This window comes from Anopheles merus, chromosome 3R, assembly GCF_017562075.2.
Source record: "Anopheles merus strain MAF chromosome 3R, AmerM5.1, whole genome shotgun sequence".
NCBI classification, from domain to species: Eukaryota; Metazoa; Arthropoda; class Insecta; order Diptera; family Culicidae; genus Anopheles; species Anopheles merus.
In genome coordinates, this window is record NC_054084.1 from 25,940,126 (window position 1) to 25,952,711 (window position 12,586).

Below are 12,586 nucleotides of genomic sequence, written 5' to 3' on the forward strand. Positions count from 1 at the left end.
AGTAGCAAAAATCAATACTTTATTGCTTACAATTTCAATAACAAAAACCTGCATAATGAAACTCACACAATTGTTAAAAATGATAACCTAAATCCCATAACATAGCACGAGTTTAAATACACACTGATTATATGATTATCTAGCCCATCACAATATTGACTCAGCTATTTCCCCCCGCTCTTCAAAAAGCCATAAAAATCCCATTACCCCAAAAGCTACTTCACTTCAGCTACCAGCAACCACCCTTTATAGCATCTAGCACATTTTTCCTGTAGTAAACCCCTCAGGTACCTTCCAATTGCCAAACACTCACCGATAGAGTGTCTTGGAGTCGTGGTATCTTACGCATTGCTTCACGCACTTTACGCTTGAGTCGCGTTCCGATACGCTAAAATATTTACCAAACACATTAGCAAACCCGACAAAAATACGCCACAACCATTACGCATCACGAACGCACGGTTTCGAGTGCGTGACGCCAACACCAGGAAGTGTAAAAGGCAAACTAAATGCGCGCGCGAGAGAGAGTGAGAGAGAGAGAGAGAGAACACTCTCCAAAGAATAAATATCAATTAGAAGGGAAGGATTTGTACTTTAATTTCGTTACCCTGGCTGGCAAAAAGATAAATAAATTAAACCGTAATCCTATCGGTTGGGAAATTCGAGGAAGAGACATAACGATTACTGCGAGGATACTGTGTGGAAAAGTAAATCTGTTCCAAGAGCAATCACGGCTCTAGTGGTTGAACATTTCAATCAACAAGTATTAAGGGCGGATCGACCTGGCGGAAGGATATCCACCGAATCGAATGGAACCACACCGGATGGATGTAATTTATGCGCCTTTTCCTTCGGCACTGGTATTGCTGCTTTCCGCTGCTCACTTAAGGCGCCATAAGACACAAATCCGTTGCGTTATATCGGCTGAATGGATGGACGTGAAAGAATGTCGGTAAAGCTAAACGAAACGTTTCCCAAATGTCCAAGGGGAGTAAAAAGTAATAAAAAAAAACAATTCCTTTCTTATGTTTTTTTGGTGAAATTTACTTAAAGTGCTCCAGGCTGCTGGATGGACCCGTTTCTTCGTGGAACGACATATTTCCAACCAAGTTGATCGCAATAATTTCCACGGTCAACTGGCGCTAACTCAATTTGCCGTATCTCGTTCACATTTACACACACACACACAAACTTACCTCAATGCGTGATGTGTCAGTTCGAGAAAGAGATAAAGAGAGAAGGGAGAGAGAGAGAAAGTATGTGTGTGTACCACAATTGCCCGAGGGAATTTCGCCGTTCCGCAAACGAAATTTCTTTCCCCTTCAGACTGTCCGCACAACGTGTGACCTTTCGGCAAAAGAAAAACAACGGAAAAACGTCCTACCGGCTTCTTCCTGCGTGCAGGCTACAATTCCCAAACGCTCGCCAAGCGCCTTCAACGATGGACAGCTTCCCGATTTGTCGAGGGGACAAAAAAGCGAAACTACTGGCTACTGCGATGGGATTTTGATTAGCTTTAAATTTGATCCAATTTTCTCGCCGTTGGGCGAAATGAAGCGTGACGGCGGCCCCATCGCTGTGTGCGTGTGTGAGTATGTTTGTGCCTTCGGAAACCTTCGCTACGAATAGATTTCATGTGGTCGTTCAAACGAGTTAGCTGTTGTTCGCTGTTTTCTTTCCCTCCCTCCCTGGGGTGGGAATTTGAGACACTTTTGTGCTTTCGTGCCGTTCCGTTCACCAACCACCAGGCGTCTCCATCGAGAGTCCATCGTGCAACCGGGACGCAAAAACAATTCCAGCACGCGTTCGGGCCCAAAACCGGGCGAACCAAGCGCACGGAAAGTTTTCCCCCTCCTTTAGCACAAAACTGTCACGCCTTGCTGCCCCCAAGAGCATTGAAAGCGAAACTCAATATTCCCGATTCCCGATACTGTTTGATGTGAAAACGGTTCCGCTACTTCCACGTCCACACCCCACGGTACGGTTTTTGTTGACCGTGCAACGCCTCCCAAGGGAAATTGTGCTCGAAATGAGAAAGTTCAGAAAAATTTAATTATTGACAAGAGAGTGTGGAGGCTGATTCAGGCTACGGTGGAGTTTCTTTTACAGTTCGTTTGCTGTTGCGAATCAGCGGAAAGCTACGCATGGCACTTTGCTTGTGTGGAAATGTTTGTACATTATTTTACCAACTTGTCACATTTTGCCAACTATATTGTTTATACGTGCACCACTCAATGATGAATTGTAAGATTGCAAGAAAGCTCGCACAACCATGTCTTCATGGAAAACACATAAAATAATCAATGTCGATGCCGTAATACTCGGAAGCTTTTGCACGGTAGCCTCTCTCAGCCCCAAAGAAAGGAAAGTTTTTCATCATTCTCACTCAACTTGTGCGCCTGCTAGTATGCAACGCGATGGGCCATGAATAGCAGCCTCCATTTTGTGGGCCGACGAGGATAACGACAACGACGACGATGCATTAGGGATTTTTTTTCCCCACTCGAAGAGAAAAATGACTTTCTAGCGCTGCTTAGAGGTTTAAGTGCAAAGAAGAGGCAAAGTAGATGAGAAAGTGTGGTTGCCTGCTGCAACAATGGTACGAGTTTTATGACGCCTTTCATCGTTCATCAATTCTTGGTTCCTGTTGTACAGTACAGTACAAAGAAGGAAAGTCGTTTTTCATCACCTCAACAAAAAAAACCCCACCACCACCGGTAAAAGCATCGGTGGTTCCCCCTTTTTCCCGTGCAACTGTTTATAAACACCACACGAAGCTTCTACCACTGTATGGCATGGCTGTGTGTATGTGTGTCTGCTGCTCTAAATGTTGTTCGTCACTTAGTCGCTGATGAACCGGTGCTGATGATGAAAGCACGCCACGCTGCACTGCACTGATTGAAGGATATTTTCATGCAAATTTTCATCCTCATGTACGTGTGTTCGTTTGTTCAAAAGAGAAGAGAAAGCGGTAGAGTGAGAACCAGGGAGTTTTTTTTGCAGAAGAAACTTGGTTGAATGGTTGTAGCTGTGTGACTTAGTTGTTTCTTTCAACTCGATAAGTAGAAGATTCTTATCACACTAAATGATGATGTGCATTATGGAGAGTTTTGCTCTTAAATAAGATGCTATTTCAATGCATACGTTTGTAGATTGTAGAACATTCTCTCGAAAGGGTACGATGTACTGCGTTTTTACAGATATTTTGTCACTTTTCTAAGCGTTATGCTTTACGCTATTCTTATTTTCTTAGTTTTTTTTTTGTATGCTACTGTGATTTATTTACATTAACATAAAAAAATCCAGATTTATTTAGTCATACGTTAGAGTTATGAGTTTCAAGTTACTCAAGATTCTTAATTTGGGCATACATTTTTAATCGTAGCTCTTTTTTGGGGAATAAATGTAGAATAGAATCATTCAATTTGATTCATTTCGTATACATATATTGTAATAATATATAAATATAAATCGTTTAAACGCAAATGGTCAACCGAAACAATATTTATTCAAATCAACCCATAACAATATTTAAAATTTAATCTAAATCCTCACTTTTGATAACTGCTATTCACTTATGATGTTAGTTTTGTTCACTATTTCATAATAAAATCATAGTGACTCCAAAAGTCAAAGAAAGAGCAAGTTAAATGTGGCATATAATGTACACTCTTTGACAATTAGTAACAGAATAAGGAAATAAATAACTTTTTCAATACCATCATGAATATGAATGTACTAAATATTCTGGAAAAAAAATTCAATCAATGAATAGCGAGCAAAACATCAGAAAGTGAAAAACATAAAAACAAAAGTCCTAAAATCGGTTCGGAACTATTTCTAATCATTTAATTCTAACCAGAACGCATCTCCTTAAGCTCTGCTAGGTACAAAAATTGTGTAAATAAAATTCACCTTTGAGCAAAGTTGTCTTGAAAGTAAATTTTGCTCTCAACAATTCACATCCACCTGCGTTAGGTTAGTTAGTCACATCGCTCTTCTCAACTGTCCATCGCCTTAAGGCAACGCCTTAACATCGTTCCCCGTTACACTTCCTTGCGCAAAACTCCCCAAAACCTCATTTCAGAACCAATCTACAAACTTCCAAAACTTGTCCATTAGCCTGCCTCGGCCAGGGCCACGACACGAGTGCATTTCGGCGCACAGTTTGCCCACTGCCAGCAAAGCACGAGAAGCACCACACGTACGACGAAGGACAAATTTATGCATTCGAATAATTAAAATTAAATTACCCTCAAGTGTAATTTGTTTTACCTTCCCGTGCACGGTGACGTCTTCTTCTGTGACCGTGCATCTCACACATTCCATTACGGGATCGAATCACTGCCGAAGCAGTGTGTGTGTGTCGGTGCCAGGAAGAGAATTGTCGAGTTGGTCTATTAATCGCATTACTCTCGAATCACCAAGCAAACAGCGGTCGTTGCTATGTGGCAACGTGCTGCAGGCGCACAGTCGAGTGAGATGAGAAGAAGAGCAACGGCACAGTGAGACGTGTGCTGAAGATGAAGCACGATGTGTGCAAACACCAAAACATTTTAAAAGTGATGTTTTTATTGGTTGCGAAACAGCTTTCTTCAAATAGCAACAGAAACGAACGGGAACACACTCTCTTACATACATACCATCTCATAAGTCATCACCATACACGCCACAGTCACCCGACAAATGTGTGCACGAGTGTGAAGGCACAGCTCCTCTGCAGGAATGTATAAACACTGCGCAATTGCTTTACATTAGTATGCGCTCGCTACAATTCGGTGTAGCCGTCGGGCTCAATTTACTCCGTCTTTTCTTGTCCTGCTTTTTTTTTTTTGGTTGCTTCGTTTGTTTGCTTGAGCAAAGTTTGAGACCTCACAACATCCGTTGCAAGGGTGTAGGTGTTTTAGGAAGACAACCTCGCCCTGCCAACTGAAACAACTCTCGCTCTGTTTGTGTGGGCACAACATACCAAACACTCCTGTCTCCTGGCATTCCAAGCACCTACAGCAGGAGTGGCAAAAAGGGACAAACCGCCCAGTTTGTATGTGTGTGTATGTGGGATGCCTTGAGATATGAATACACTTTCGTAATATTTTATTTCCTGCCGCTGGGCGCTGAACGAGGACAACCAACTGCCCCTCCCAGCGCTCGCCCAGTGCCAGCTGGAGCTGACGGTTCGGGTCGACCACAGCCTGCCTCGAGTGCTTGTGCGAAGGTGGCGGCGGCGGAAGGAAGGAAGCTGTACGCGACGAGAAAGAGATCAAATTTCACACCACTCGTAGCAGGCGTAGCAACGGCACGGCATAGCAACGTGACTGTAGCCCGTTGGCTGCGCCCGTAACCGGTGCAGTGAGCCTGGAATGCCTAGGAACTTGCGGGGCCCGGAATGTGCACTGCGCTGGAATGCCAGACACACCGACCATCGCCATCAAGATGCTTGCCGGGTCGCGGTTTGGGATGGTTGCTGCTGCACTCAACGTGTAGGTCTGTGTGAGAGAGTGTAAGGGTGGTAGGTTTGGTTTGGTTCGGTGTCACAATTCTTAGTGACATTCCGATTGCCGAGTGTCGGTTATGCGAGACACTGCGCTGATGGTGCTGCTGCATCCGCCCGCCAAGTAACTATTTACCTTGGTTGCGTAAATCCTTGTAGATTGTTGATTACCGGGTAAAAAGGAGTGCAGTGGAGCAGTGCAGGAAGAACGAGAGAGAGAGAGAGAGAGAGAGAGAGAGAAAGAGAGAGAGAAAGGTGTATTATGTTACCAGAGCTGCTACCCACCCATTCGGATACTCGGTAACAGTCCGGCTAAAGAAACGTCAGCCAACAAGGTGGCAATACACACGATAACGATGAGAAAATGGTACATTAAAGGTACAGTGATGTTTTTGATTGAAATTTCATAATTCTGTTGTAATAATGAATAAATATTTTGAATGAATATTTGCTACGATGGAAAAGAAGAGAGCACTTTACAATATTATTAAAAATTAAAATCGCAGTTTCTACGACAATAAAAATAGTCTTTGTAAACACTTTCAGTATTCCAAACAATTCCAGTGATTCAGAAAACAATCTGCACTATCACAAATACGAACAATGAAAAAAAACGTCTTTAAAAAGTGTATGAAGAGTTGAAGAAAGTGTTAAACAAAACGAATCTCTTCACACGATTGCAACGTACTTACAGCAGCTACCACCATTCTTACCACCTTTTCACTCTCGCATCACTTTCCCCCTGAGCATTTCTTCCCTTTCTCTTCGATGAGCAACAAAAAAAGCGACATTATAATGCCATCATAATTTAGTTTGTTTCGTGCAATCGAAACAGCGAACGACGTGGCTGTGCCCGAAGCGCGCTGAACTAAAACTGATTTAGGAAAACTTCCTGCTCATTGTTGTGGTGGTGGTGGTGCTGCTGCTGCTGCTACTGTTTGCAATTCACGCTTGGGAAACTTTTCCACACTGCTAACAGTAAAGTGCATCCGATTCTGGTTGTGTGTGCACACACACACACACACACACACACACACACACACACACACTTGCAAGAACGCCTTCCGGCGCTAAGATATGTGATGTTTGTGTTTTATGCGGTCCTCATACGACACGCAGCGGAAGGATGACACTCAGCCCACTCTCAGCTTTGGTTGTGCCAGCGGTAAAGGCATACGGTAAGGGAGTAAGGGTTCGAATCCAAGACACCAGTCCGCCTCGAGGTGATGCGACTGTTTCATGAAACATTCCCTTACATCCTTCCTGCTTGGCACTCCCTTTCCCACAAACGGATCACGAACAAAGCGCTTTCCTTGTCAAACGGACAACTTTTCCTTTCCCTCAACCCAATGGGATGAACTTTTGATCATTCGACGAAATTCGCTTTCTCACAAATCACCCACCGCCTCCGGTTGAGGGTCGTTCGAGTGGGCTTATGAATCTATGATTAATTTCGTGCGCTCATCTTTGTGATAGCTATCTGTGCATCCAAGGGGGGAGGAAGTCATTATTTTGATTGTGGTAATTTAACGGACGGGAAGAAATGTATGTGAACAGTTTTTTTTTTATCACAAAGTTTTGCATGTTGTACCAAAGACAAACAATTTTGCAGCACAGGTACGAAACACAGGCATTTCAATTGGTGGAACTGTGTTATGAATCTGCAAGGGACACTGATTTCAATGTGTTGAATTGTTTTGAATTTTTTAGCTTTTTTCTACAGTTTTCCTTAAGCAATGAAAATAATTATTGTTGTATTTAGTTTTGATTATCCTTTCTTACAATTTAAGCTCACATAGTAAGAAAATATCTGTGAATATATTACTGTACAAACCTTCAATTGTTTGTTTTTTTATTTAAAAATTAAATATAACTTACTCAAGTACTGGGCGTCTCCATCAACAGAAATGATTTTTAAATTATTATTTAAAGGTTTTGAAAGATTTAAAGATTTCGACTTTCAAGATTTAAAAAAAAATTGCATTTGTTGATCAATTTCGTGCTAGTAAGCATAAAATCGTGATGTTACTAATGCACACAACGCCAATAGTCATGTGGCGCCATCTATTAATGAATAGCAGAACCGCAAGCTGTAATTTCGCTCCAACTGTGAATACATTTTAATAAAAGTGTACATATTCTCATAAGTAAACAATCGCGACAAATTTAATGTTCAAAATTTTACTAAAATATCTAGAACATTCTTAACAATTCCTAATACTCATGTTTCACACCATGACGGTATTGGCCTTATTTTCTACTCCCCACATACGTATGAAGCAATAAAAATGCTTCACTTTAAAAATACATGTACTGGTAAAATTTCATTACATCGCTTGCCATTTATCCAAAACCGCTCCGGCTCACAAATCCTTTAGCTTACCCGCCTGGGTACCCATTAAGTGGACCAGAGTCGCTCCCCCTCATGGTTATGGAACCACCATTGCCAGCAAAAAGGGACAGTTTCAGTGCCACACCAAAACCTAAAATTCTGTCCCGGTGTGCTTCAATAAAAACGAGCTCCACTCGCTTTCTCTCTCTCAATTTCAATTTGCTACTGCAAATAAAAATCTCCCCAACTGGCTGGCGCGGCTAGCCCATTCCGTGATGGGGAGGGATTTACATTTTTTCGATGACACCAGAGAACGATTCTGTCCTGTCCCGCGGGTAGAGCAAATTTCTTAAGCTCCACTTCCAGCACGACGGCTGGAATTGCTATTGAGTCCGGTCGGTCGGTCGGTCGGTCGGTGGTCCCACAGTGCTTTTTGATTTCACCAACCACTGCTTTCTTCGTGTGCCTTCCCTCGAAATGAAGCAACCGTTCCCATGAAGCGGGGAATGTTTTAACAAAGCGGATAAAATTACTATTACTGTGTCGGACACTTTATTTCACTTCTCCTTGTAACGTTTCTTTGCATCTCCCCAGAGGAAAAGCTCTTCGGCTTTCCAATGCAAAGAAAGTTTCATTTTTCCCGCGAATTTTAACGATAGAAAAAGCGGAACAGTTGGAGCCGGATGAAGTAAGCCAGGGAGGGGCACAAAATCAAACAAACACGAGTGACAGTTTTTGTGCAAATTCGTTCATCATCCGACCGTGACGGGCTCATTTGTTCTTTCAATCGTTGCCTACCTACCCTCCACCTTCATCGCTCCAATCCATCAGCAACATTTTGATTGCTTGGCAAAATTTGAAATAGCAATTTGCGCGCACGTCACAAACCATATCAATAGCCCGGGCGTCGTGTTACCGGCGCTGCGCTGTTTTCCGTCTGCAAATGTGCGTTCGTTCTTCATAGAAGTCAGGGCCAGGCATATCGAAGAAAATGGAAAGAATCTTCCACGAAGCACGTCAGCTTTCTAATTAACGTTTGGTTTTGTTATTTTAAGGTTTATCACTGTCCTGAGTGGAAGAATGTTTTATGATTTTGTACCATAGGAAAATAATAATAAAAGCTGGCAATATTAAATATACAACAGACTCACCACCATTTCCAAGACGTGATTTCATATCCAAGCACAGCAACAGCTTCGTTACTTCCCATCATCAACCCCAATCGGGAAGCAGTTGTGCAGATTCCTGAAGCAATTTTGATTTGATTGCTTGTTATTCTCACCTTGTGCTGGTGGTGCCGGGATGCAGGTCCCACATATTTAAATTGCGCACATACTCAACACACACGTCTGAGACACACACACACACACCGCCACGTTCTAGAGTGATGTTTATTTCTCTCCCCAAGAATAATGGGCTTTCCCTCGCCGTTTCCCGTTAGCAAAGCATATCATCAAACCGCACAAAAAGACATTACGGGTGTGTGTTGCGGAGAAAGGGGGAAACACCACCACCACACGCACAAAACGCATGCATATAGGTGTTATCGATTCATTAAAATTGTTTACATTCAGGGTGGATGGTAACCAAATACTTAGCAACGATAAACATACCGAGGGAGCTTTCATCTTAACAGGATGCTGATCGAGGCCTTTTCTGCCTTGTGGCCGTTTTCTGGAATAAGATGTTTAATTCGATGGAGCTATTTCCAGCATTCTTGAAACATGTTTTACATCAATAACCGATATTGGATGCGATGACTTATCAATACATCAAATATATATTTAGCTCATCTTTGCACATGCTATCCAACCATTTTGCATATAAATAACTTAACCGTACAGTTGCCTCTGCACATAAAAAGGGTTGTCAGGCGAAGAAAGTCTAGAGATGTCTTCAAAATAATGTTCATAAAAGATACTGAAAAAACAAGTTCTGTACGAAATTGGAAATTAGTTACATAAAATGTGAAGAAATCAAAACTATACGAGTTTAAAGTCCGGGAGGCAATGTCCGTACTCGCTAGTGTAATTTCGATTTTCACTTGCACATCTGGCGGCGGCCGGGGGAAGCTGTTTTTGGTCATCGAGGGAATGGTCGGGCCGAATCTCAATATTAAGTAGTTTTTGCACCGTTATTTGATGCAAACAAACGAAATACATGCCAAAAATGTATATCCTGTTACCATACTATTCCAGTGCAGGTTAAGTAAGAAACATGGAAAAATAACATATTTTCTGAGGTGGCTCCAAATTGTTTAGCTCCAATGGTTCAGTCAGCCGCCGCCAGTTGCGCTAGTGAAAATCGAAATTACACTAGTGAATACGGACAATGTCCCCTGGCCTCAATGTCCCCTGCCCTTAATAATAAGCTTTGTAAAGCGGCCTTTGTCCGAAAGCCAGCAAAACCAAATCAATTTAGATGTTTTTAAAACTTTTCAAAACATTATTAAGGTCGGGGTACATTTTCCGTACTCGCTAGTCTAATTTCGATTTTCACTAACGCATCTGGCGGCGGCCGGTGGAAGCTGTTTTTGGTCTTCGTGGAACTGGTCGTGCCAGATCTCAAATTTTACTATGTTTTTCACCGTTTTTTTATGCGAAAATGGATGAAACATACTTGCACTACATAGTGATCTATCAATTACAAAGCTTTTAGAGTTCAGTTCAAGTAAAAAACATGGAAAAATAACATATTTTCTGAAGCTGCTCCAAATTGTTTAGCAAAATGCTTCGGTCAGCCGCTGCCAGATGCGCTAGCGAAAATTTAAATTACACTAGCGAGTACAGACTATGTACTACGGCCTTTAAAATCGTCTCGGTTGATACGCCGATTGCATACTTTCACCAAATGTGCAGCGGCGCAATATTTAACACCTCACTAATAAATCCCGTTTTAAACAGTACTGCACAGTATAACCAACTTTTTGTTCTCTGAAACACAATCAAAATCGAATTAAACCCCAAAACAACTCCAAATCGCACACCGGCATGTTTGCATACACAAAACCGAAACAAACAGTGATAATTATTTTTCGCCTCATTTTCACATTCCGCCACAATGTAGGTCGACCCTCGCCGTATTGTGCTGTTCGGGTTTCCATTGAGCGTGCATAGAACACAAGTTGAGCACACAGGCGTAGAAAACAAACGAAAAAAAACCCTCTTCGATTCCTAATAAGAACAGCCTTTTGCAAAACTGAAAGCTCGTGCTGTGCTGTTGGTATCAATCGAAAAAAAAAAATAAAATACAACGATAAAGCTCATGTTTGCAATATAACGAGTTTCATTTCATTTTGCTAGTACCCCTTTTCCCTGCGCTTTCCTTCCCTTTCCCGACCCGTTGTATCACGCGCGGCTTATATTTGGCGCTCGGTCTGGGCGCACGTTGCTAAGGAGACGGACACTTCTTTTGAAGTGGCTCTCGAAAGCTGTACTACAGCTTCTGTGTGGGTATGTGTTGTGCTTTTTTTTTCTCCCGCACACGAGCGCACAAAACAGGCGCGGATGTATAATCCGCACGGAAAAATGACTTCCCCCAGTGCGGGTGCGCTGCATTTTGCGCCATCGCGATTGAGCCCGCGTCATTGCGCTGCATTTCCACTACGCTGATACACTTACCGAAATCAATTGAACGCATCGAAAGTGTAGGAGTAGTAGGAAAGGAGGCTTTTTGTTGAATATGTTTCTAGTGCCTCATTTCCAGCTTTCCAGTGCCGTAGAACGGTTCGAATCGGAGTTTGATTGAACTTCAACCAACTGAACCGAGTTGTCTCTATCTTTTTTTGTTTTTTTTTTGCATTCATTTCAATCGAGTTTCATTAAGTCGCGTGTAGCAAACAATCCATTCCCGATCACGCTTTTCGAAGCTTCTCGGGGGTGAGCAGGACCCCAACGGGGTTCCGGCCCTTATTCCCCTCACTCAGAAGCAAATCAGTTCCCAGGCGGGTGCAACTGTTCGGCGACTTCATTAAAAGCAAGTACGAAAGGGAATAAATTAAACTCGCCAGTTGCATTCAAAGCGCTGGTGGGATGAAGGGTGAAAAGAAAAGTGTCACGTACGGGCAAAGTCGTTTTATTTCAGAATCGGCTTTTTTGCTTACTTAGCAACGAAATCGAACATGATTCATTATTGTTCACAAAAGAAATCTATTCAATTTATTTTAAAAAATAATCCTCCCAGCTTTTAGCTTCATTTTTTATCCTCAGTTGCATCGCGTTCACAAATAGCAAACCTTTCCATTGCAATCATTTAATGGCTCCCACGAGGGGAAGAATAAACGTAGAACATGTTGTGTTCATTACACACCAAAATTAACCCCCGTAAAAAGATAAATCCCACACAAATCCTTCCAATAAGCCTCAAAAGATGCACGAAAGTGTGCAAACGGTTGGAGAGACGTTGGACGTACAAAGCGAAAAATCATTACCGTGTGCATATTATCTCTTGTGCAAATAAACCCGAGGCCCAATGCCCGAGGCAACCATCTTAACCACAGCGAACCGTCGCAAGACACAACAACACGGGCAAAAGCCGTAATGGGTTTAGTAGGAGGGTTGGTGCAACCACAAGAAAGATTCCACCCGGCACACTCTTTATGGTCCAGCACTGGTCTTAATCTATTAGAAAACTTTGACCACTCTCCCCGCAGCTCTGGTCCCTTGTTTGGTTTTGGTGCGGTGACTGCCTTGCCTGTCTGCCTGCCTGCGGCTGGCTGGTAGCTTAAGATAAACACATTAAGAAGGAAAGTTTTGCCTCGTGTC